The sequence below is a fragment of the Pteronotus mesoamericanus genome, unplaced genomic scaffold (genome assembly GCF_021234165.1).
Source record: "Pteronotus mesoamericanus isolate MK-2021 breed Mesoamerican mustached bat unplaced genomic scaffold, CSHL_Meso_final scaffold_31, whole genome shotgun sequence".
NCBI lineage: Eukaryota > Metazoa > Chordata > Mammalia > Chiroptera > Mormoopidae > Pteronotus > Pteronotus mesoamericanus.
The window spans coordinates 35,982,906-36,008,462 of record NW_026555312.1 but is presented as its reverse complement, the minus strand read 5'-3'; the positions used below and the strand labels follow the sequence as shown (position 1 = coordinate 36,008,462).

The window sequence follows — 25,557 nt, the reverse complement described above, 5'->3', positions numbered from 1 at the left end:
AAAAACACTTCAAATAATTAAGCATACATCAAGAAGATATAACCCATGTAAACATACATGCACCAAATATGGAAGCACTCAAATATATCAGGAAAATCTTGGAGAACTTCAAGAAAGATATAGACAGCAACATCCTTATAATAGGGGATTTTAACACCCCATTGTCAAAAAAGGATAGATCTTGCAAACAAAAAATTAACAAGGATATCGGGGCACTGAATGACACCGTAGATCAAATGGACCTAATTGACATAAACAGAACCTTTCACCCCAAAGAAGGAAGATATACATTACTTTTCAAATCTACATGACCATTCTCAAAAATACACCACATGACAACACACAAGACAACCTCGGCAGATTCAAGAATACTGAAATCATATCAAGCATTTTCTCAGATCACAAAGTCTTGAAACTAGAAACTAACCTCAAGGAAAAAACTCAAAAGCAGTCAAAGTCATGGAGACTGAATAACATGTTATTAAACAATGATTGGGTTATCAACGAGATCAAGGAAGAAATCAAAAAGTTTCTGGAAACAAATGAAAATGAACACACAACAGCCCAAAACCTATGGAACACAGCAAAGGCAGTCCTGAGAGGGAAGTTCATAGCAATACAGGCCTACCTAAAAAAAATTGAAAAATTTCGAATAAACTACAAGAACTGAAGGAACGACAACAAAGCCCAGAGCGAGTAGAAGGAAGGAAATAACCAAGATCAGAGCAAAATTAAATGACATAGAGAGTACAAGAACAATAGACAGGATCAATAAATGCAGGAGTTGGTTCTTTGAAGACATAAACAAAATCAACAAGCCTTTATCCAGACTCACTGAGAAAAAAATAGAGAGGTCCCAAATAAATAAAATCAGAAACGAAAGAGTAGAAATTACAACTGATACCACAGAAATACAAAGGATTGTAAGAAATGAGTATGAACAAGTATATGCCAAGAAATTTGAACCTGCATGAAATGGACAAATTTCTATAATCATATACTCTTCCAAAACTGAGTTAAGAAGCAGAAAGCCTGAATAGACTGATAACAGCTGGTGAAACTGAAGCCGTAATTAAAAAACTCCCGGCACACAAAAGCCCTGGCTCAGATGGTTTCACAGGAGAATTTTACCAAACATTTAGTGAAGAGCTAACCCCAATCCTTCTCTAACTATTCCAAAAATTCAGGAAGACGGAGGACTCCCAAGCTCTTTTTATGAGGCCAGCATTATCCTAATTCCAAAGCCACATAAAGACACTACAAAGAAAGAAAACTATAGGCCAATATTGCTGATGAACATAGATGCTAAAATCCTCAACAGAGTATTGCAAACCGGATCCAGCAATACATTAAAAAGATCACCCACCATGATCAAGTCAGATTCATCCCAGGGATGCAAGGATCATACAATATACATAAATAAATAAATGTAATATATTGCATAAACAAAATGAAAGACAAAAACCACATGATCATACATAAATAAATAAATGTAATATATTGCATAAACAAAATGAAAGACAAAAACCACATGATCATATCAATAGATGCGGAAAAAAAATTTGATAAGGTACAACACCCATTTATGATAAAAACACTCAGCAAACTGGCAATAGAGGGAGCATACCCCAACATAATAAAGGCCATATACGAGAAACCTACAGCCAACAGGCAAAAACTAAAAGCTTTCCCCATAAGTCAGGAACAAAACAAGGATGTCTGCTTTCACCACTTCCATTCAAACATAATATTGGAAGTTCTAACCACAGTGATCATAAAAGAAAAAGAAGTAAAAGACATCCATATTAGAAAGGATGAAATAAAACTGTCACTGTTTGCAGATGACGTGATAGTATTCATAGAAAATCATACAGACTCCTCTAAAAAACTACTTGACCTATTCAGTGAATTTGGCAAAACAGCGGGATATAAAGTCAATATTCAGAAATTGAAGACATTTTTGTCCACCAACAATGGAGTATCAGAAAGACAAATTAGGGGAAACAACCCCCATTTAACTATAGTAACAAGAAAAAAAAAGTACCTAGGAATAAACTGAAGAAGGTAAAAGACCTGTACTCAGAAGACTACAGAACACTAAAGAATGAAATTAAGGAAGACACAAATAAATGGAAGCATATACTGTGTTCATGGATTGGAATAATTAACATTGTCAAAATGTCTATACTACCCTAAGCAATTTACAGATTCTACACAATCCCTATCAAAATACCAAGGGCGTATTTCACAGATATACAACAAATATTTCAAACAGTTATATAAAACCATAAACGATATGAATAGCCTCAGCAATTATGAGTAAAAAGAACAAAGTAGGCGCTACCACAATACCTAATATAAAGCTATATTACAGTGTAAGCAAAACAGTCTGGTACTAGTATAAGAAGAGACACATAGATCAATGAATCAGAGTAGAGGGCCTAGAAATAAACCCATCTATGCACCGACAATTAATATTTGACAAAGGTGGCAGGAGCATGAAATGGAGTCTAAAGAGACTTCAAGAGATGGTGTTGGGAGATCTGGACAGCTACATGCAGGAAAAAGAAACTTACATGATACACAAAAATAAACTCAAGATGGATAAAAACACAAAAATAAGTTGTGACACCATAAAGTCCTAGAGAAGAACATAGGCAGGAAATTCTCTGATTTCCCATGCAGCAATATTTTCCCCTCGGGCAACAGATTTAAGGGAAAGAGTAAACAAATGGGACAACATTAAATTAAAAAACTCTGCATGGCTAAAGAGAACATCATTAAAAAAAGGGATCCAAATGTATGGGAAAACATATTTACCAATGATACATGGGACAAAGGTTTGATCTCCAAAATAAATAAAGAACTCAACAAAACTCCACACCAGGAGAACAAACAATCCAATTAAAAATTGGGCAAAGGACCTGAACAGATACTTATACAAGGACGACATACAGAGAATACACAGACATATGAAAAAATGCTCAACATCACTAGCCATCAGAGATACGCAAATTAAAACCACAGTTAGATATCACTTCACACTGGTCGGAAAGGCCATCATTAACAAATCAAGAAAAAACAAGTACTGGCCAAGTTGTGGAAAGAAGAGAACCCTAGAACACTGTTGGTGGGAATGCAGACTGGTGGAGCCACTTTGGAAAACAGTTTGGAATTTCCTGAAAAAATTAAAGATGGAACTAGCTTTTGATTCGGTGATCCCACTGCTGAGATTATACCCTAAGAATACTGAAACATCAGTTCAAAAGAATCTATGCACCACCATGTTCGTAGCAGTGTTATTCACAATAGCCAAGTGCTGGAAACTGCCTAAGTGCCCATCGATAAATGAGCAGTTCAAAAAACTGTAGTACATTTACACAATGGAATACTATTCAGCAGAAAGAAGGAACTTCTACCTTTCGTCAAAGCATGGATGGAACTGGAGAGTATTATGATATGATAAGTGAAATAAGCCAGACGATGATAGACAAATGATCTCACCTGTAAGTGGAATCGAATCAACAAAACAAATGAGCAAAATAGAACCAGAAACATAGAAATAAAGAACTGACACTGACCAGAGGGGCCAGGGCAAGGGTATAACAGGGGAATGAAGGGGAAGGGGCAAGTCAAGGGACATTTATAAAGGGTCCATGGGCTAGGACAATGGGTGCAGATTGAATGTGAGAGCAGGGAGGTGGGGGTGGTGGGCAGGGTCAGGGGGACTTTAATTGAACAATAAAAAAAACAACTGCTAAAAAGAATACCTTTAGCTGATTCACATATATTTTGATTTAATGTACCTTCATTATTCTACTGTATGTGTGTTCTAATTTCCATTGGCTTTTCTTTTTTTTTTTTTGATAAATAGGTTATTAAAAATGTACTTATGGGGATTTGCTAGTTATTGGTTTATAACCCATTTTATACTTAATTGTACTGTGGTCAGATAATATATTCCAGGTGAAATTTTTTGACTTGCTTTATGGCCCACTGTACAATCTATTTTGGCAGAAGTTCAATGTGACCTTGAAAATATTTTTTGATACAAATTTATAGTTTTTACATTTTTGTGGCAGAATGATCCTTTTGTAATTATGAAATGCTCTTCCTTATTTCTAGTCATTCTTCTTGAATTCACATATTTTGTGTACTGATATTAATATAGTATATATCCCACTTTTCATTTTACTAGTGTTTGCAAGCTATATATTGTACTTTCCATTCTTTTACTTCCAAACTTTCTAGGTCGTGATAATTTATGTGTGTTTCTTAAGCACTACACAGTTGGATTAAAAAAAAAAAAAAATCTCTGGTTCTGGCTGGGCAGCTCAAATGGTTAAAGCATTGTCCAAATTGATTTTTTTTTTTTTTGCTTTCTTCCTTCCTCTAAAAATCACTAAAAAAATTAATGTTTTTCTTTCTCTAAAAAAAAAATGGCAATTTTGTGTTTTAATTGCATTTTAATAAAATTTATTTCCTATGATGTTATTGTTTCTGTCTTACCTGTAATATGTCCTTTTGTTTGCTTTTGGATTACTTTAGTAATTTTTCATTGTTTCTATACTATTTTTCCATAGATATGCTTACCTATTGTTCTTTTAATAGTTATACAAGAGATCATAATATACAACATCAACTTTAGTCTACTGAAACATTAGTAACTCTTATTTTCTAAGCAATGATATGATCTTAGTATATTTCATCTCAACTTACACTGACCCCACCTTTTGTGTTAGTTATCATACAATTTAATACTACGTATATTCAAACCCCCAAGACATTCTTATTCTTGTTTTGTGCACTCAGTATTTATTTAGCTCTATCCATATATCTATCCTTTCTGTTTCTCTCCGTTCCTTCCTTGAACTTGCAATTTTCCATACAGGATCATAGTTCTGCTTGAAAAATTACTTTCAGGTGCTTAAAAAAAAAAAAAAAGCAAGTCTTATTTTCCTGGAAATGCAAGTATGCCTAATGTACTTTAGAACAATATTTTTTGTTGGAGACAAAATTCTAGATTGGCTGTTATTTTCTTTAAACCTTTAAAGATTCCATTCCATTGTTTTCAGCCTCCCATTATTTCCGCTGAGAAGTCAGATAGTCTTATTTTTCCTTTGAATATGGTATGTTTTTTTTTCCTCCGTAGTTTTACTGTAAAGTACCTAGTTTGGTACTCCTTGCATTTATTGTCCTTTAGGTTTACGGCAGCTTTCAAAACTATGCCTTGATGTCTTTCAAAAGTGTTGCAAAGTCCTGTCATTAGCTAAGCTACTCTGTGGGACTGCAGCCTTGGCATCCATTTTCTTTGGCCTAGTAGCCTTTGGGGACCTTAAATTGACAAAGCAAATGCCCTAAATAACAGGTTGCAGTGTGAAAAGTAAATTAAGTTCCTGATAGTAAGTGGAAGTTCTGGACAGTAAAAAGCTAGAATTCCTGGGCAAGTGGAATAGTGAAACTTAGAAATTTAAACAAAGCCAAAACATTTGAACAACTTACAGTCAGCTGGTGACTCACAAGATTTTATCTTCTCTAACCAGAACACTCATGAGCAAATGGTTTATACTTCTCCTCCCTAGCCACAGAATACATAGCTTAAATCACTTTGGTGGGGGAAATAGAATAGAGACCCAATTAATGCCATTTGTGCCAGCTAAACCGAAAAATGGATAAATCAGGGGAATAAATAACAAAAAACCTGAATAGAGCCACACAGACCCAAGAGAAAACAGTAAAGTGGACCAAAGAATAATCCCAACTCCTTCATAAACTCATTTTGATGGATTAGCATATTCAAAATGCATCCGGAAGGCTAATGAACTTCTCAGACATGAACTTTTACTTCTTCCTAAACTCTAAGGGTCCCCATGAGACTTACAATCAAGGGGATCAGAGGGCAGTGGCAGCTCATCCTGGGCTTACCCTCTGATCCTGTCTCCAAGGCCCTCCTTTCCTTTGACTTGCCAGTAAGCTAACAGCAGTTTTGCCATGGCTCACTTCTTTCCTATAATGTTTCTAGGGAGCCAAAGGAGAGCACCGCTTGGGCTGTCTCCTGTTACCTCTTTTACCTAAAGTCCTTCTGTTTGACTGTTCCCAGCTTTAATAAATGTACTCTCAAAAACACTTGGACTTGTGTTGTGAAATCTTTCCTACACTAAGTCAAGAACCCACACACTACGGGCTGGCCTAAGGCAGAACTCCTCTGGATCCAGTAACAATATGACTTCTGCAAGGTCCCTTGTGGTGAACAATCTCCCCCATCTCCCAGGGCTTTCCCCTTGTGTGTCCCTTAGATAACCCCCACTTAGAGCTCACCAGAACGCTATTCTTTTTAGTGTCAATCAACTAGTCTAGATATAGCCTGGGAACCACAAAGCATTCCACCCATGGACCCCGATAACAGCATGTGTTGCAGGTCCTATGGCTCTCTCAGTACCCTGCCTTGACCTCCTGGTGTGGTCCCCGGAGGCATGCGATGTACTTCTCCCAGGACTTGTGAAAAAGAAGCTTCTCAATTTCAATTCCCTGATGCTTTTTTGTTGAACCATCTGATAACCCAGGGCCCTATTTAACAAAGGTTAATTTAACATCACAACACATTAACTCTTCTAATATTGTTTCTCCTAATTTTCCTCATTTTATGGGACTCTAATTACATGTATATTAGACTCTTTCATCATTTCCTGAATATTTCTGTAATATTTTTATATTCCTGCTATAACAAATTACCATACAATTACTGGCTTAAATCAATACAAATGTATTTTACTATAGTCTGGGTAGTAGAAGTCTAAAATGACTCCATGGAGCTGAATTCCTTCTGAAGGCTCTAGAAGAGAAGCCATTTCTGTGACTTTTCCAGCTTCTAGGGACTGCTTGTATTCCCTAGTTTGTGACCCCTTGCTCCCTCTTTGAGATTAAGATGTAGCATCTTTGACCTGTTTCTGTCCTTAATTTTTTTGTTATATTTTGTTGATTATGCTATTACAGTTGTCCCAATTTTTCCGATTTTGCCTCCCCTCCACACAGCACCCCCTTCTTCCACCCCCTACTCCTTCAGGCAACCCCCGCACCATTGTTCATGTCCATGGGTCATGTGGGTAAGTTCTCTGGCTAATCCATTTCCTACATTGTATTTTACAGACCTATGGCTCTTCTGTAACTGCCCATTTGTACTTCTTTTTAAAAAAATACATTTGATTATGCTATTATGGTTGTCCCAATTTTTCCCACTTTGCCCCCCTCCATCCAGTACTCCCACTGCCTTCAGCAATCCGCTCACTTAGTTCATGCCCATGGGTCATGCATGTAAATTCTTTGGCTACTTCACTTCCTATACTGTTCTTAACTTCCCCCATTTGGTACCTACCATTTTTGACTCCTTAATCCTTGCACCTTTCCCCCCATTCTCCCCTTTCCTGTCCCCGCTGATAATCCTCCAAATGATCTCCACATCTATGGTTTTGTTTCTGTTCTGCTTGTTTGTTTTGTTTTTTTAGGTTCAGTTGTTGATAGATTTGTATTTTTTGCCATTTTATTGTTCATAGTTTTGATCTTCTTTTTCTTAAATAAGTCCCTTTAATATTTTATATAATAATGGTTTGGTGATAATGAACTTCTTTAGTTTTTTTCTGTATGGAAAGCTTTTAATCTGTCCTTCGATTCTAAAGGATATCTTTGCCAAGTAGAGCAATCTTGGCTATAGCTCCCAGATTTTCATGACTTTGAATATTTCTACTTCCTTCTAGTGTGCAGTTTCTTCTGAGAAATCAGCTGACTGTCTTATGGGAGTTCCCTTGTAGGTAACTAATTGCTTTTCTCTTGCTGCTTTTAAGGTTCTCTCTTTATCTTTAACCTTTGGCATTTTAATTATGATGTGCCTTGGAGTAGGCCTCTTTGCACTCATCTTGTTTGAGACACTCGGTGCTTCCTGAAGTTGCCTGTCTATTTCCTTCAGCTGTTAGGGAAGTTTTCTTTTATGAATTTTTCAAATAGGTTTCCAATTTCTTGTTCTTTCTCTTCTCCTTGTGGCATGAATATGAAGCGAATGTTGTAATGTTGTTCCAGAGGTTACTTACACTATCCTCAGTTTTTTGGATTCTTTTTTTCTTCTTCTTGTTCTGATCGTTTGTTTTTGCTTCATTATGTTCCAAATCATTGATTTGATTCCTGGCTTCATCCACTCTACTACTATTTCCCTGTAAATTGTTCTTTATTTCAGTTAGCGAATCCTTTGTTACTGGCTGTCTCTTTTATACTGTTGAAGTCCTCACTAAGTTTCTTGAGCATCCTTATAACCAGTATATTGAACTCTTGCATCTGATAGATCGATTATCTCCTCTTTTCTTAGTTTTTCAGGTGTTTTGATCTGGTCTTTCATTCAGACCATGTTTCTTTATCTCATTTTGGCAGCCTCCCTGTTTGCTTCTATGTATCAGGTAGAGCTGCTACAATTCCGTGTCTTGTAGTGTGGTCTAATGCAGTAGGTGTCCTGTATGGTCCAGGGATACAGCTTCTCCTATCCCCAAAGCTGAGAATTCAAAGTGCACCCTTTGTATGAGCTGAGGACACTCTCCTCTTGTAGTTGAGCTTGACTGCTGTTGGCAGGCCAATGGGAGGGATTTACCCAGAGTGGTCAGCTGCAAGGACTGGCTGTGACCACTGACCACCAATCTCTGTCCTCTGGGGAGGATCAACTGTGCAGAGGCAGGGTGGTGGTGCTCTGACTTGTCTGCTGCTGTCAACCAGGTGTAGAGACTCTGGAGTTTCCTGGGTGGTGCAGGCCAATGTTAGCCTCCACCTATGTTTTCTGGGGCCACCATGCCTGGTCTATAAAGCAATCTAAGATGGCTGCTCCTTGTGCTGGGCTTGAAGATTACCAGGTAAAGCGAAGCTGTGAATCTAGGCCGGCTGCTGTTAATGCCAGGCCTGAGGCCACTTAGGAAGAGGTATGGGCCTGCGGGCTTACTGAGACCTGCTGTTGCCTGTTTGAGAGGATTCAGGAAGTTGTGAAGCATAAGCCAAGAGCAGCCATTCATATGGAAAAGTCTGTTAACAGGTTGGGTGGGCCCGTAAGTTGGATGGGATGGAGACTCAAGGTATCTCCAGGGTGGGGCAAACAGTTTTAGCCAGGTTGATGGAGTCTCTGATATGGTACACACCTGCTAGTTGTGTGTCTCTGTGGCCCTGTTGGAGGAGTGTTCAGAAAAGGGACAACGGCCTCTGTCCGCCTGTCTGGGAGAAAGCTGTACCCCAGCTCTCACCTTGATGCCAGAAACTTCAGTTCCTCCCTGTATGCCACTGGTGCCTCTCAGCTTGTTACCTTGGTGCTGGAGTTCAGAGGGAGTGAGACTGAGTAAGTGTATGTGTGCGTTCTTTTAGAGGAGCTGCTTGGGACTCCAGAAGTTTCTTCCACTGACTCAGTCCTCACGGGTTTTCGCAGCCTGAAGTTATGGGGTCTATCTTCCTTGCACTGGAATCCCCTGCTGGGGAGCCTGGTGTAGCGCTGGGCCTACTCACTCTTGAGATATCCCTCCTAAATTTTTATCTACCACACGTGGATGTGGGACCAGCCCGTTCCACATCTCTGCCCCTCGTACCAGTCTGGATGGACCTGGTTTCTTTAATTCAGCAGTTGTCAAGACTTCCATTTAACTCAATTTCTTATGGTTCTGAGTGATGGTTGTTCGATAATTTGGTTGTAATTTTGGTGTCTCTTGATTTCTTCTTTCTATATTTTTGATCTTCTTGCCTCCTACTTAAGACTCTTGTGATTACACAGGATACATCTGGATAATCTAGAATAATCTCATTTCAAGATTCCTAATTTAGTCACATCAGCAAAGTCCTTTTTTGAGATAGGATAACAAATGTAGAGTTTCTGGGGATTAGGATAATGACATCTGTCAAGTGCTATTATTCAGCCTTCCACATAATCTGTTATGCTATTGCTTTTATTTCCATCCTCTTTCCTCTCCGTGCTTCAATCTGATTATTTTCTAAGGCTCTATCTTCCATTTTACTAATGATCTCTTCTGTTGTGTTAAAGTATCTGTAAAAGTTCTTAATTTCATTCATTGTATTTTTCACTTTCTAGCACTTCCAAATTACTTAAAAAATGGATTCTAGTTCTTTGGTGAAAATCTCCATCTTGGCATCTATTTTCTTAAATATATTAATTGCAGTCTACATCTGATAATTCCAATACCTGGATCATGAATTTCTGTTTTCTACATTTTTGTATTGATCTTATTATGTTCAAATGCCTGGTAATTTTTGCTAGCATGGTAAATCTTATATGAAAAAATAGTAGAAGCTTTGGATGATATTACTTCCTCCAAAGAGAGAAATCGCCCTATCTTCTGAAATGCAGAAGCAGGATAGATCATCATCTTATTTCGCATGGAAAATGAACTGACTTGAGGCTGCGTGGTAATTTTTGTAAGGCTCTCTACCCCTATTTTGTCCCCACTTAAGGGTATAGTCTTCTAGGGAATCCTACTTGATGGTCTGAGGTGTTTGTAGGTCTTCCCTTCCTTGGAGGGACCTAAATTTTAATTTTTGCTTCTCAAGATCATGAGATGGATAAAAAAGTTCATTCCACTTTCAGGGGTTTTCTATTAGCTTCTTACCTTCTCAGTCTGTGCAGCAAATTAGTTAGAATCTTTTTTTTTTCTTGGTTCCTCCCTTCTATTCCAGAATCTTGGCTACTGCAGCCTGACCACTTGGAAATCCCTAAACTCCAATTGTTTTTTTGTACCCTGTCCCATGAGAATACCGTTTTCTCTGTTATCAGCAGAAATCCTCTGCTAAGTTTCAGTTTCTTGTCCTGCACTATGAATTAAACAAATTCCTAGAGAGAAAAGGGGAGCACAGAATATCATCAGCTCACTTTGAAATTCCCTTGGCTCCATAATTTTGGTTTTTTAAAAGGTGCTGGTTGTCTCAGTAAGTTTCACTATTTATTTCTTTTTAGAAATCTGTCTTTTCATGTTGTTCTCAGTAAAAGCATTAGCCTGCAGCAACCCATTCCCTCAGAGCCAGGAGTGGAAGTCATACCTTGGGTTCTCAAACAAACTGCTGCTTATTAGGTGTGTGACTCTGGCAAGTAATTTAACCTAGGTATTTAAACATTCTGAGCTTCAATTTTATTTTAAGCCAAATGAAAATAACACTACCTCATAAAATTGTGAGGATGTGAAAATTAAATAAATCTATAAAATGTCTAGTACAAAAGCAATGAGGGTTTATTATGTGGTGCCAGGTTCTCTATATGGATTTAATAATTTAACAGTGGATAAAAGTATATTACCTCCTATTTTCTTTTCAAAGATCCCATACCAGTAAGTGATGGAGCTAGGATCTGACTCTAGAGCACTTTCCTTAGTATCAATACTATTTCTGTAATATTGCTTTAGTATTGTGCCTGTCACCAGTAAGTGCTCAATAAATGTCAGATATTATTATACAAAACATACAGATGCTTCAGAAATATATGCTAATCACATCAGTTTTTGTTTTTTCATTTTTGCAACATCATTCTTTTAACGTGTTTAAACATGTTTTAAAAGGAGCTATTGTGAAAAATGAATTATCTAATAGCCTACTGAATGGACAGGTAATAACATGCTTAACCACTATTCTATTGCCGTATATGTACAATGTTCCATTTTTTTCTTAAAAAAGTATAGATACCAGTGCTGTTAAAATTTTGTGCTTTTAACTGTTTATTTCAAGTATTTCCTCAGATAAAAATCCTATTGGTGGAATTACTGATTCAAGACTATGAACATTTTATTATTGCTGATACAACAGCTATATTCTTTCTCCAAAGAGTTGTAGTAATTGTGATATCACCAGCAACAAATATGAAAAGTTTGAGTCAAGAGAACAGGAAAATAAAGCTATGGAATACAGATATGAAGGAAGTGTGACAATGTGAAAGAAAAGGAAGATACAAATTTTGAGGCTACGTAAGAAAACAGTGGAGTATCTAGTACCATTTCATGTGAAGCAGGGGTTATTAGTTTCATTTAAAGGAGTAGGGACTTAAAAAAATTAGGAATGGACTTGTTGAAAATTCAGCTGCTTAAATACAAATACACATATATACATATCATAATCTTTCATGAATAATGTTTCTATGATAATTTTCAAAAGCTGTGTCTCCCACCCCCATCAATGCAATCTTGGAACAGATAAATATTATTTAGGTGTAATTTACACATAGACTGATAGATCAGGGTTCAACCTGATCCTCAGTATCACTTACTATTCTAACCTACCACCAAACATTTTGCATTTTGGGGCGTGGATCTTTATTTTTGTAGTTTTAAGATACACAGAAATGATCTCCTTTAAGGATACCATGTTAAAATTATAAAACATTGCAACAAAAATCATAAAACCAACCATATAGATTGTTTTCACTTACTTCAGTCAATTTAGTAAAATATACATTGAGGCAGGAGGACTATGTCTAACACGCACTGTGTCACTTGTTCCATAATTTTGAGACTTAATTGCCATATCTGTATATTGGGATTATATTTTACCAGGTTAAAAGCCATTGTTTAAGCATGGCATCTCTTATTTTACATTCCTGATCTTAAATTTGATTAGTGAGTATACTATTTTAATAAAAATGAAAGACTTTCTCATCTTTTGCTAATGTCTAGTATACTTTGACTATCTTAACCTTGTTAGACTTGAAGTTAATATTTTAAAAGTTACTTTGGGCCATTTGTCTGCTATTCTACCATCAAATGATATACAATCAAAGGCAATTGTTTTCCTACCACTACCTTTCTCCTCCTACTTTGCTCCCATCATAGATTTTGGGGCAGTATGTACCTGCTCATCAGGCAAAAAGGAAAGAACTTTGAAAGTGTGGGCTTAAAGAAAGTCCTTTCTCTTTTTGTCTATGTGCTACAGTCCCTCCCCCCAAAAAAAAGTTGAAAAAAAAAAAAGGAAAAAATTCTGTTAACTGCTTCATTATGTACATAGGTAAGTAAGTGTCTGATTGTCAAAGTTTCATTTCAGATTTCTTTTCCAGTTTCCTTTAACCCCCAGTAAATTTTAGCAGTGACACTGAGGGTTCATGGAGTATTACAATGAACACTGCCTGAGAGGCATTCAAATCCTGTCTCTGTCATTTACCAGTTAAGTGACTTTGGTGAGTGACCTAAGCTCTCTAAACCTCAATTTTCTCATATGAAAAATAAAGTTAGTTAATACCTACAACACTAAATTATTAGAATTAAGTTAGTTGAATGGGAATTGTAATTATGGCCTAATGTGAATACCAATTACAAAATAAGGAGAGCACCAATGAATAAAAGTGGTTTTTGAGTTTATTCGAATTAGAGGTTAATTTGATTTTCAGGGTCCTTAAATGTCCATATCCTTCCTGATAGGACTATAAAGTCTTTGAATTCCTTCATGCTCCAACAGATGCCAATTCAAAATGAAGAATAATTTTAGGCCTATTCAGTTAGTCAAAAAATTTGCTGGTGAAAACAACAAACTCTTATATTACTGGTGGCATCAGAAATTAGTACAGCCTATTAATAGATAATATAGCTATTGTACGGAGAACTACAAAATGCCCACTCTCTTTGAACCAATATCCCACTCATAAGACTTTATTATTCTAAGAAATAATTCATATAAGGAAAGTAGCTATAGTTTTATTTAATAGTGCCTAGCACATAAAAGGCACTCAAGTATTTTTTCAAATGAAGACCTTTATTCGTGTAACTTCTTCAAATTACTGTCCTTGGTTCCTTTCCATTACGATTTATCTATTTTTCACTGTCTGGGCATAGTTTTAGAATCAAACTCTGTCTAGTCTCTGTCTTCCCATCTTCTTCAGTAACTTCATTGTTGACTGCTAACAGACTCCCTTATGATACTTTCATCCTCTGAACTCAGCTGATTGCCAGACAGAAACTAATTTGACCATAAACTCATCCTATACCCTTGACCTAACTGAAAAGAGATTTGAAGCTTCCTTCAAGATCTTAAGATGTCCTCCTTTGTCAGTAACCTTTTAGTCTAAACACTCATTTCTTTGCTTGCTTCACTAAGACAAAAGTAGCCCAAAACCTTCACATTCATCCTCACCTGTTCCTCAACATACCTCTAGCCTTGTACCTAGCCACTCATATTTCCCTCTAGGATCTATGGAAAAACCACCACCTCCATGCTTTCATATGTTCTGCTTCCTTCTTCTGGCCCTATCCAAAAACTTCCATTTGAGTTTAAATATCTCCTTCTCCTCTTTTTGATATATAATTCACATACTACAAATTTCACCTTTTTGCTTACAAGTCAGGTTTTTTTTTTTTTTTTTTTTTTTTAGTATACTGCCACACAAGGTATTTCAGTTATCGAGGTTGTGCAACCATCACCACTAATGCCAAAACATTTTCATCACTTCCAAAAGAAACTCCATACCCATTAGCAGTCACTCTCAATCCCCAGCCCCTGGCAACCACTAATGCTTTTTGTCTCTATGAGGTGAATGTTTAGACTAGAAGGATGTTGACAAAGGAGAAAGACGTCTTAGGATCTTGAAGAAAGCTTCAGATTTCTTTCTGATTAGGTCAAGGATATTAGGTCAAGTATTCCAGACATCTCATATAAATGAAATCATGCAGTACGTGGCCTTTTGTGTCTGGCTTTTCACTTCAGTGTAACATGTTCATAGTTCACCCTTATTATAGCATGTACCATTACTTCATTCCTTTTTCTTTTCTTTTTAAAAGACTTTATTTACTTATAGAGAGGAAGGGAGAGAGAAAGAGCGGAAGATAAACATAGATGTGAGAGATAAACATCAACTGGTTGACTATTGCACACCCCCAAGCCAGGCATGTGCCCTGAGCAAGACTTGAATTGGTGACCTTCACAACACTCAGCCCACTGAGCCACACCACTCAGGGCTCATTCCTTTTTCCTGCTGAATAATATTCCATTGTATGTCTATAGTGCATTTTGTTTATTCGACTGATGGACATTTGGGTTTGTTTCCATTTTGAATAATTCTGCTATAAACATTCTCATAAAAAATTTTGTGTAGATGCATTTTCAATTATCCTGGGTATATATGAGTATACTTAGGAGTGGAATTGGATGTTATGCATCTCTTCATATCCAAATCTATTGTTTCTGAGTTCAGACAGCCTGGCATTTTTCTCAGTGCAAACAGCTCTATACTGACCTTGCCATCCTTCACTCAAACACCTGTAGTCTTCAGAATCTACACACATTAATTACAACTTCTTCCAATTTATTTGAGAGCAGGGATCAGTTCTCATGGTTCAGGTCATAGAATACATGTTTAATATATGCTCACGAACATAATGACACCCTGAGATACCTACAAATGAGAAAGCAATGATTTATTCACTATTTCATTTGATAGGTATTTGAGTATTTATTTCATGCTGGTCACTGTGCTTCGTATCTGGCGTAAATAGTGGACAAAACGTTAATTAGTTTCAACTTATCCCAAGTTCCAGTTCTACTCCACAAACACTTACTGAATACTTAGGATTTGAATGGCATTGTGCCAGGTATGACATGAGACACAGAAAAGAGATGTAGTCTGAAGTTTTTTATGGCAGTACATAAACTCTACACAATAACAATGACAAAAACAACAACGGCAGCAGCACCAGATATTAAGTATCGTAACAAAAGCACACAGTGCAGAGTCAACAAACAGAGCCTATATAGTTGACAGAGTGGAAAGAGAAGACAGACATTAGGAAATACTTCTTGAAATTGAAGGTGGTACTTGAGATAGGGCCTTCTTCTTTGAAGAAGGATGCATTTTGATAGGGATTTTTGGGAAAAGAGAAAATATTTTAGGCAGAGGATAGCATGAACAAAGACAGAAAGGCTGAATACAGTATAGAATTTATGTTTTCCTCAAAAACCAATTCAGTTAAGAATGTATAAATAGATAACGAGACATATGGTCATACTGTGAAGGACCCTGAATATTAGGCTTAGCATTTAAATAGGTTTAGAAGAATGGCTGGAATGTCTGCCTATAACAATTCAAATTACTCCAGTGACTCCTTAACCTCTTCTTAAAACTTTTCTATTATGTATATTTTCTAAAGGGATCACTGAAATTAATGATATTGCCTTCCCACAAGGAACTAAAAATAAAATCTTGACAGCTAAGTGAGCATGTTGTTAGGGGAAGATGGAATTTCAATAATCTTAGTACTGTACCCCATTCCTCTGGAAAAATGCAAGGTTTAAAACAGACATGTAGGCATATCTTAATAGCCAGAGTAGCAGAAGCAAGACTGAGGGGAAAATAATAGATTTCATTAAGCTCCCAATACCAGGTATTGTATTGGGTGATAGGTGCTAGGTGATATAATATCCTTGATCCACCAAACAAGCCCATTTAGGTTTATGGCAACTGAGGCTCAGATAGGTCAAGTAAATTGTTCAAAGTTGTCAAGCTAGCTAGTAAAATGTCAACACCAGTTTGGTACCTAGGTGTGCTGGATTCCTTAATTTCCCCATTGTTCACTTTCACTTTTTACTGTACCAAGGATTCTATTATGGTAGGACTACCATGCATGTGTCAATGAAAAGGGTTGAATATTTAACACATGGGCTTGTATAGTCTGGAGAAAAATTAGGCTGAAATACTCAAAAGTGGATTCAGAATGGCTTAAAGATCAAGACCAAGAGAGATCAAGGTTAGGGCTGCTTCCTGATCCAATTTGAACAATGATCATACTACAAATATTACTTGAGACTACCAAGGGAGCAAAATTCTGGTTTTAATTTGGAAATCAGAGTAAACTTCAAGAGAGTCTGGATATTTGTTTGTACTCACTGATGCATTCCAAGTCACTAGAACAGTAACTAGCACTCGGAATGCAGTCAATAAACTTCTGCTGAAATAATGAACAGTTATGTAAGGGGGATATTCTCATCTGAATACTCTTGAAGGCCTTGAAATAGAGATAAAGACAGCAGAGAAGTAAATTTAAAAGCCATTCAAGTTGTTAGGATACTCTAACACTTGACCTCATGGCAAAAACTACTAAAACAACAAAAAAGCAATAGTTGTAAACATCAGCATGACTTTAAAAGAACAGTAGACAGAAGAATGAAAAGACACTTTTGCATTATATATGGTATCTAGCACTCTGTGGTTAATCAAATTCCAGTGAGATGGAATCCAGAATTTTAACTTACTGTTTTAGTATTTCATACTGCTCTGAGCAGTGTATCCAATTGACTGCTTTTAGAAGAGAAAATGGCTATCTAATCTAAATACTCTATAAAATAGACAAGGTCTCTATTATAGATGGCAAATAATGGAATGAAATATCTCAAATTCATTAATTCAGAGATAACAAAACTACACTTACAAAAGCATTTTTCTAATTTTGATAGTATGTTTCCATTATTGGGTTGGCCAAAAATTTTGTTTAGTTCTTTCCCTATCATGGCTCTAGTAGTGCTCAGCTGCCTTTAACTTCATTTGAAACAATTTTGTTAGATTGTATTATGACAGGTGTCATATCAGCATGTGCTAAAAAAAAAAAAAAGATTAAAATTGGTGAATTTTTGTGCAGCCATTATAATATTGAAGATGGAAGAAGATATGCAACATGTTCAACGTGTATCAAGCTTTACTATTTGAAGAAAGGTAAAAATGCAATGGAAATGCAAAAAAAAAAAAGATTTGTAAAGTGTATGGAGAAGGTGCTGTGACTGATCAAATGTGTCAAAAGTGGTGTGCGAAGTTTCTTGGTACTATTGACATTTTGGCCAGATAATTCTTTGCTCTGTGGTTGTCCGATGAGTTGGAAGATGTGGCATCTCTGGCCTCTACCTACTAGAAGCCAATAGCAGGAGATAGTCGCCATATTCAAAATATCCAAATCAATAAAGTTATTCGTGAAGATGAAAAATGTGTCTTTTATTTTATGCTAAAAACTAAATGAACTTTTTGGTCAACCCAGCGGAACATGCAAAGAAAACTACAACAAAGAGCATTAAGAAAAAAAAAAGAAAGCCTTTGGAAGATAGCAAGCCTCTTTGCAGAAACACTTTGAGTAAAAAGTAGGTTCCATGCACTTTTCTTCAATTTTTCAAAAGCTTTTCTAATTTTTTTTTGATGAAAACAATGAATAACTGCCACTTATTACAAACTATCTTCTCTCAGATACGTGCTTTACATATTGCTTTCTTCTGAACAGACAGTTCTTCAAGCTGCTCTAGCCTTTCAGTTGCAGCAATTTTTATTTCTTTTATACTGCATTTCTTCCATGGAAGAGCATAGAAACCAATTAAAAAAAAACTCCTCTGTTTTCTAAAGACAGTTTCCAAAGGTAATACCAATATATCTCAATCAGTATCTTAATTATCTTTTTCATTTAACACCAATCTTTACTTCAATAATTCTTAATACTATAGTTTAATTTGTCAGAATGATTGTATCATTTTTTTTCTTCTCTATTACACTATTAGAGAAGAAAGTGAACACATTTTCTGTAATCCATTGATATTTGCTTGAGGTGGCCTACATATCCCTAACCTTATAACAGACATTATTTTGTCTTGCATTTTCAATTACTGGAGAAATTTTGTAGTGTTTAAAAAGAATAACATTGATTTTATCATCTGAGATATTTTATGTCTTCAGAAGGTTAAAACATGTATTTTTCTCTTTACTGTAACATTTAGTTTAAAACATATTTTCTAATAAACTCTAAACCAAATAACTTTTTAAAGGAACTAGAATTAAAATAATTGCAAAGTCTGAGGACAGATTAGGTAACAATCCAAAAGGAAAAAATACACAGGCTTTATCCTTTTAAAAATCTTTGAAAGACATTACAGTTCACTTGATATTCTAAAATTACTAACGTTTAGATTTCCTAAGCTCTAAACTGCTTGATGCTTCAGTACACGCCTGCTCACCCCAGCACTGTGGTACTTAAAAACAGAAGCCAAGGTATCAAAATTGTTGATTGTTTTTACCACTTTACATATCGTTTCTTATCAAACACTGAGAATATAGGAAGAATAGAAAGTTCTGATTCATCTTCTGTCCTTTGTGAGCCAATCCCCGCCCCCTTTAAAATCTGAGCTGAAGCTATTGATCCTTGCACCATGCTTTAAAGCCGCAAAGAACAGATACCATTTTTGAATCTATCTGAATTTAATTAAGTTACAAAGAGGAAAACGTACTAAAGTGTAACTTTCACAAATGCTACATGTTACCTTAAGAATTTTTAAGACTGAGGAAGTTTGTTCTCAGGCACAGGGCAGAACTTGGAGCATAAAATCAACAGGTCTAAGAATTTAAGATAGTCAATCTTATTAGTTAAGGTAACATGCATCTGAGTACTTCTATATAGTACTTTCATTCTGGTAAGGTGAATATGCCTCATAATTCATGTAAAACAATGAGTAATGTAATAAAATCATGACTACAGAGTTTCTGTAGCATGTCAAGTCAAAGACACATCTCATTCGGTGGATCGTGTGAGGAGCAGAGGTGGGCAATCATAAGTCACACAAGAAAGTGTGTCATCTTGCAGAGAATTTTAACAAGGGGTTTAGAATTCTTGAAGAACGCCATTAAGAAACTGTCGAGAATATATTCCACCATGCACGTTGAAAACAAACCTCACATAAATTATGACTGGAGGATGAACATAAGCACCACGGATCAATGTACTCACCAAACTTTTCACATAAAACATAACCCCAAATCTTTAAAACATGGTCTGTGCAAACAGCGCCAAGCATCCCCTTTTCAAGCCTTAATAGGCACAGGAAGTGGGTAGAACACCCTAAACCACCATACTACTCCAACAGGAAGTGAGTTATGTTCCCCCTCCCTGAGAACTGCCCCCTCCCCTCCCCCAGCCGGAAGTAAGGCGCCTCCATTCAGTCCGCCTCAAACCGAGGCAAACCAATTAACAACTTAATTAAAAGAGGCAGAAGGACACTTCCACTGTGACCACCCCCAAGGTCGTCTTGCTTACTGACCTGCTGACGACAGAGGCAGGCTGGGGCCTGGGGCTAAAGAAAGTCCCCTGCACAAAGGACAATTCTCTGAGCCCCTCTCGATCGCATTCACTCTTACTCGGCGTCTCACAGCTTGAGAAAAATTCCTCCGCAGTACTTTATTTGTATGCACTTTTTTTCCGTTTACGTAATCGTTTAACTACCTTCTCATAGGCAACTTGTGTTATCGCAATAACACTTAAGTTTCTTTCGGTGAGGCGAAAAATGAAATATTATGCCCGAAACCTTAAGTAAAGTGAAGGGATTATTTTGTTCAAAAGCGGAGAAGACCTACGTAGTTACGCAATCGAAGGGGACTTTCGCGGAGGTTTCTGGGAGATGTAGTGTTTTTTTTTTTTTTTTTTTTTTAATCGGTAAGGCCTGTAAGAAGTACTGCGACTTAAAATGGCAATTACTGTATACCGGCGTCCTTGAATACACAAATTCTGTAGTCGACGGCAGACTGACCGAGGGGCTCGGGCACAAAATAGGCCAATAACTTATTTCCCTTTTCTTCAGGACCTTATTTGAACCGAAATTTCCCTTCACACTAGTTCTAGTCGTCTTGCCCTCCTGAGTCAATTGAGAGCCCTCGAAGCCCTGGCGGGGTAGGAACGCGAGAGAGGCACGATGACTGCTTCTGCCAGACTGAGTGTGAAAGGTAGGGTGCCCAGGGCCCGTGCACACTCGTGCTCGTTTCTCCAGGAGCTAGGCGGCGAGTGCGCGCGAATGGGCGGGGCTGTAAGGAGACCGGCTGGCGCAGGGAGGCTGGCTGTGGGCGGCCGGGAGCGCGCGGTGGACTCGGCGGGGACGAGTAGCTATTCCCTAGTAAGTGTCAGTTGCTCGGCGGCCGTGGCCGCGGTGATAGGGAAGGGGACGGGATGGTCGGCGATGGTGGTCACCGCGGCTCCGTGTGCGCCCTTCAGGTAACGGTGGTAGGGCTACCGCGTCCCCTTCATTCCCTTCTGTCGCAGCGGCTTGTGGGAATAGGATAGCCGGGGGCTGAGCGCGCTGAGTTGGGGGAATCGGGGCGGGGCGGGGCGGCGCGGCGCGGCGTCTGGCTAGCGCCGCCGCGGGGGCTTGGGCGGGCCGCTGGTAAGGTGCGGGCTCTTCGGCCCCGGGGGCCCGCCAGCACCGCGCGACCCCTCGCGCTCCCTGTGGTCGTGGCTCCCTCTTCCTCCTCCTCCTCCTCCCGAGGCGTCAGCGGCCCCGGTAACTCGGCGCCCCACAGAGGAGGGAAAGTTGGGATATGGCGCCGAGGTACGCCCCCGGGTGCGGCCGGGAGGCTGCTGGGGAAAGTTAAGGCTGAGGGAGCTGGACGCGGGGGAGGCTGGGCAGGGAGGGCTTCTTTCGCTCCTCTAAGTCTACACTGACATGCTGGTCCAAACCCGGGAGAACCCAACGCAGCCTCTCCAGCAGCACCGCGACGAAATCCCGTAGCTCTTTGACTGTTCACTTAGGACTGCGGCTTCTGAGGCCCCTTCCGTGCGGGTTTGCGCGGTTCTTTGGAGATTTTGAGTGGTTCGGTCGGTCAGTTTGTTTCTTCTTTGCCCTTTGACTTACTCGTTCTTGCAACTTTTCTTACCTCCCGCATTGAGGACTTGCGGTCTGAACCCCCTACACTACCCCCTCCCCGTCGCCTGCACCACCAGTCTGAGAGCTTGATTTAGTTTTTTGTGGTTTGATGACGTTAAAGATTGTTGAGAACATCAAGAAAGAGGAGCCTTCCCACTTTTACTTGCTACTTTCTTGCAATCCGTTATTTTTGAGATCCAAGTGTAGGAATTTGAGAGCTGTGGAATGGAGTTATTGGAAGGCTGGCGTTGAGTTAAAGGAAAATTAGATTTCATCTTTATTGACCTTGCTATAGAAAGAAAACCCAATACATTTTTCTCCTGCTAAATTGTTAAATGTGGGAGAGTATACGTTGAATTAAATCTTTGGAGACCTACAGAAAAGGCTGTTTTTTAGGTTATTGGATGATGTATATCAATAGCTTCTTACCTAAATTAGGATTGCCTTGAGGATTCTGTTTGGGGCCTGTTACTGATTTTGGTTTAGCCACAACGTCTTTTTTCCTGATAAATGTCGGCGAACCCTTATATTGCTCTCTACAGTGTGGTAGTGAAAAACGTGAATTCTCCACAGAGTAAAACTTCCCATGAGCAATCTTGGATACCCGCTTCATGATGGCTTCTCCTGTAATCTCAGAGCATATCTAGATAGCTCAATTCACTGACTACCCTAATTACTTTCTGAAGTGCCTGGCATGCTGTGGTGACATGTCTAGTAACTATGGTGGCAGGTATGCTACATTTTCTTGGCTTCGTATATGGAGTTGTAGTCTTAGCCCAGAAAGTAACACTTAACAACGGAAGCAGAATTCATACAATACCATTACTGGTTAGTTTTGGCTATGACCAATGCATAAGCTATGTGAAAGACAAACATCTTTCCATAGCTGTCAGAGGGAAAGAGGAGGGACTATCTTATCATGTCTTTATTTTGGAGACTAACATGACTATATTAGGTGGGAAAAAATGTCATATTATTTTCTTGAAGGCTTTTTCATGTGTGGCCTTCCTGTACATGCCCTACCCCTTGTTTTAAGGATTGACATTTATCTTTGGCTGGGTTCCAGGATGGTAAGAAAAGTGTTTTGATGAAAGGAAAAGTTAAGATAGCTTTGACCTATTATGAATACTACAACTATTCCTTTTATCCAGTGATAGTACAGAGAAACTTCCTTGATAATTTTTGTACCTCATTAACATTCTGTTAGAATTCATTGTTATCAGTCTACCCTGAGGACAGTAAAGAAATAATGCCACTTCATAGCAGTTCCTAACAATCAGATTAAAAAGTTGTTCCTGGAATGTTTTATATAAACATTTATCTTTGTACATTTATAGCGATGTAAATATTTAAATTTGAGAGCTTAAAAACTTTTATTTGCTTATTTGCATACATGATTTTTAATATCAAGCAGTGCCAACCACATTTGCCAAATAAGCATCAGTCATAAATTCATGCTCTGGCACTTTTCATATGTAATTCTCCTAAATTGCTCCATGGAGAAGCATCATGAAAGTGGCATTTTTTCATGAGAGACTTATTGTTTTTAACTGTAATGATGTGCTGTTTCAGTGAAACAGGTGCTGGGCTCTAGCTGTTTGTGTCAAAACCTACCAAATCGTACTCTTGTTGGATGGATTAAGTGATTTAGGAACCAGACTGTGGCCCCTGGCACGCCAAGTATGAGTTCATGGCTCCTTTTCACTGCCGCCAAGTCCTTATTTTCACTGTAAGGGATGTGTGTGATTAGCTTTAGTTTCTCACTGCTGTTCTCTACTGTAATTCCTACTGCCCCCTACCACTCCAGTCCTTTCCTTACTAGAGAGCCTCTGAGAAAGTCTAGGCTCTTTCATTGGTTTGTTTTCCTTGGAGAAATTCTAGTAACTTTCAGGCTAGGAATAGATAGTTCACATTTGTTTGACAAGTATCTTGAGTGCCTTTTAAGTGGTAGACAGGGTGGTAGGCCCTGAGTATGATATCCCTTTTTGCAAGGAGCTATAGTTTAGGAGAAGGTAGCTGACAACCTATAATTACAGTGTGGTGTGTTGTGTAACAGAGGGATAGCAGAAGCTTAAGGATGGAAGCAGAGAGCAGGAGGGGTAATTGATCAAGACTTGGGGTCTTGGGGTCAGGAGATGTCCTGAAATACATTTTACTGGGTTATGTGTGTTACTCTTCAAAAATAGGTAGGAGTTACTTAGATTCAGAAGAAGAAAAGACATTTCTGAGCAGTGCTGTCCCGTAAAAATACGAGTCAAATGTTAAGTCATATATGTATTTAAAACTTTTTTTTCAGTAACCACATTATAAAAGTAAAAAGTGAGATTAATCTTACTAATATATTTTATTTAACTGGATATATCCAAAATATTATCAATATATAACCAATGTAAGAAAGTATTATTGAGATATTTGGTATTTGCTTTTTAATCCTAAATCCTTAGAATCTAGTATGTATTTACATTTATACCATGTCTCAGTTTGGATTAGTCAAATTCAAGTACTAGGTGCTCAATAGCCACAGGTATACAGCATAGTTTTAGAACAAGGGTTGAAGAAGTATTAAGAAACCAATTCATAGATGCCTTATGAACTGAGCTAAGGAGCTTAACTTTATCTTGAAGGCTGTGAAATTTAGTGGGGAAAAATTATGCTGTGATAGTCATATTTGTGTTTTAGACCTGTCATATTGGCTGTGAAGTGAATGCTGGATTAGAGAAGGGCCAAGCTTGAAACAAGACCGGTTAGGAAGCCATTCATGGTGAGAAATGATGACTGATGTAGAAGGGCTACATGTATAAGAGATTTAGGAAGTATTATCAGCAGGACAGGGTAAATAATCAGATTATGGAGTTGAACAAGATTGAAGATTTAGGATGATTTCCACATTTCTCTTGTGAGCTACTGAATGGGGCAAGCCACTGAAGAGAAGCCAACCATTTGAGCCAGGTAGAGCAAAGATGAAAAAAAGGAACTATGAGAGATTTGGCACAGAAACTGGGGGAGAGTATTTCAAGGACTAGTATCCTGCCATGAAAAGGCAAAGTAAGATAAAGTCCGAATAAAGTTGCTGAGACATGATTAATATGTCATTTGAAGGGGTTGAAGAATGACTAATAAGCTAGAAGTGTAGCTAATAGAGAGGGATTCCGCGTATTTAACAAAACACTGAAGAGAGAGTATTGGTAGAGGGAGGAGATGAAGGAGATTTAGAGAAGTTCACTCCCTTCCCCCCTTTTTAAATTAAGAGAGTTTAGGGCATATTTATGTGGGATTGGAAAGAACCAATGGAGGGGAGAAATTGGACAGTGGGAGATGAGAGAGGGGGAGGGGAAAAGAGGTGATTGAAGGAGCTGAGGATTTGGAGGCAATAGGAGGGGATGGGATCCAAAGCATTGGTAGGGAAATTGGCCTTGGGTAGGAGGTAGTTTTTCAGTGAGCAGAAAGGAAGGAGGTGAAGTTGGAGGCAGGGTAAGTAAGCTTGTAACTGACAGGGAGAGGAAGAAGAATGAGTTGATGACATGTCTTCTATCATTTTTGAGTATCTACTAAGAGTAAAAGGGAACATGGTTGAATAGGGAGTTGTAAGAGTATGAATTTATGACAGCTTTCAGGGGAATGGGGTGGGAGAGAGGTATGGGTGCCAGACACACAGACTCATGGCTAGGAAAATAAAAAAGGATTATTAGGCAGTATTGAGGATCCATTTGAAGTTATAGACCTTGGATTTGTAGGGGTTCCAATTTGCATGGTTTGATTTTCCTCTGGCAGTGATAACCCTGGGTGTAACTGAAGAAACTTACAGGAATTCCTCAGGTAGGTACTTGATTATAAGATGAACAACTCGGGCTCAAACACTGGTGCTTCATTCAGTTCCAGGGCCCAGGCTGTTATCCATCGCTTTGCAGATTCCTG

General features: G+C 38.1%; 2 protein-coding genes across 7 annotated transcripts in view; one reads left to right on the top strand and one right to left on the bottom strand.

Annotated features, from left to right (window-relative positions):
- The window catches only part of HMG20A (high mobility group 20A), a 100,809-nt gene extending 80,466 nt beyond the window's left edge, over window positions 1–20,343 (bottom strand). Inside the window, exon 1 of one of the 2 annotated variants that reach the window (XM_054592033.1) lies at window positions 20,050–20,343. The gene's annotated coding sequence lies outside the window, so the exon portion shown is untranslated. Of the gene's footprint in view, window positions 1–19,739; window positions 19,857–20,049 lie in introns of those variants that run through there. The other variant, XM_054592034.1, reaches the window with a different exon arrangement.
- Window positions 20,344–20,843: 500 nt separating this feature from the next.
- PEAK1 (pseudopodium enriched atypical kinase 1) overlaps window positions 20,844–25,557 on the top strand; it is a 241,051-nt gene continuing 236,337 nt past the window's right edge. For 2 of the 5 annotated variants that reach the window (XM_054592026.1, XM_054592032.1), the window contains exon 1: window positions 20,934–20,993. The gene's annotated coding sequence lies outside the window, so the exon portion shown is untranslated. Of the gene's footprint in view, window positions 20,896–20,933; window positions 20,994–21,231; window positions 21,328–25,557 lie in introns of those variants that run through there. The other 3 variants (XM_054592031.1, XM_054592028.1, XM_054592027.1) reach the window with 2 other exon arrangements.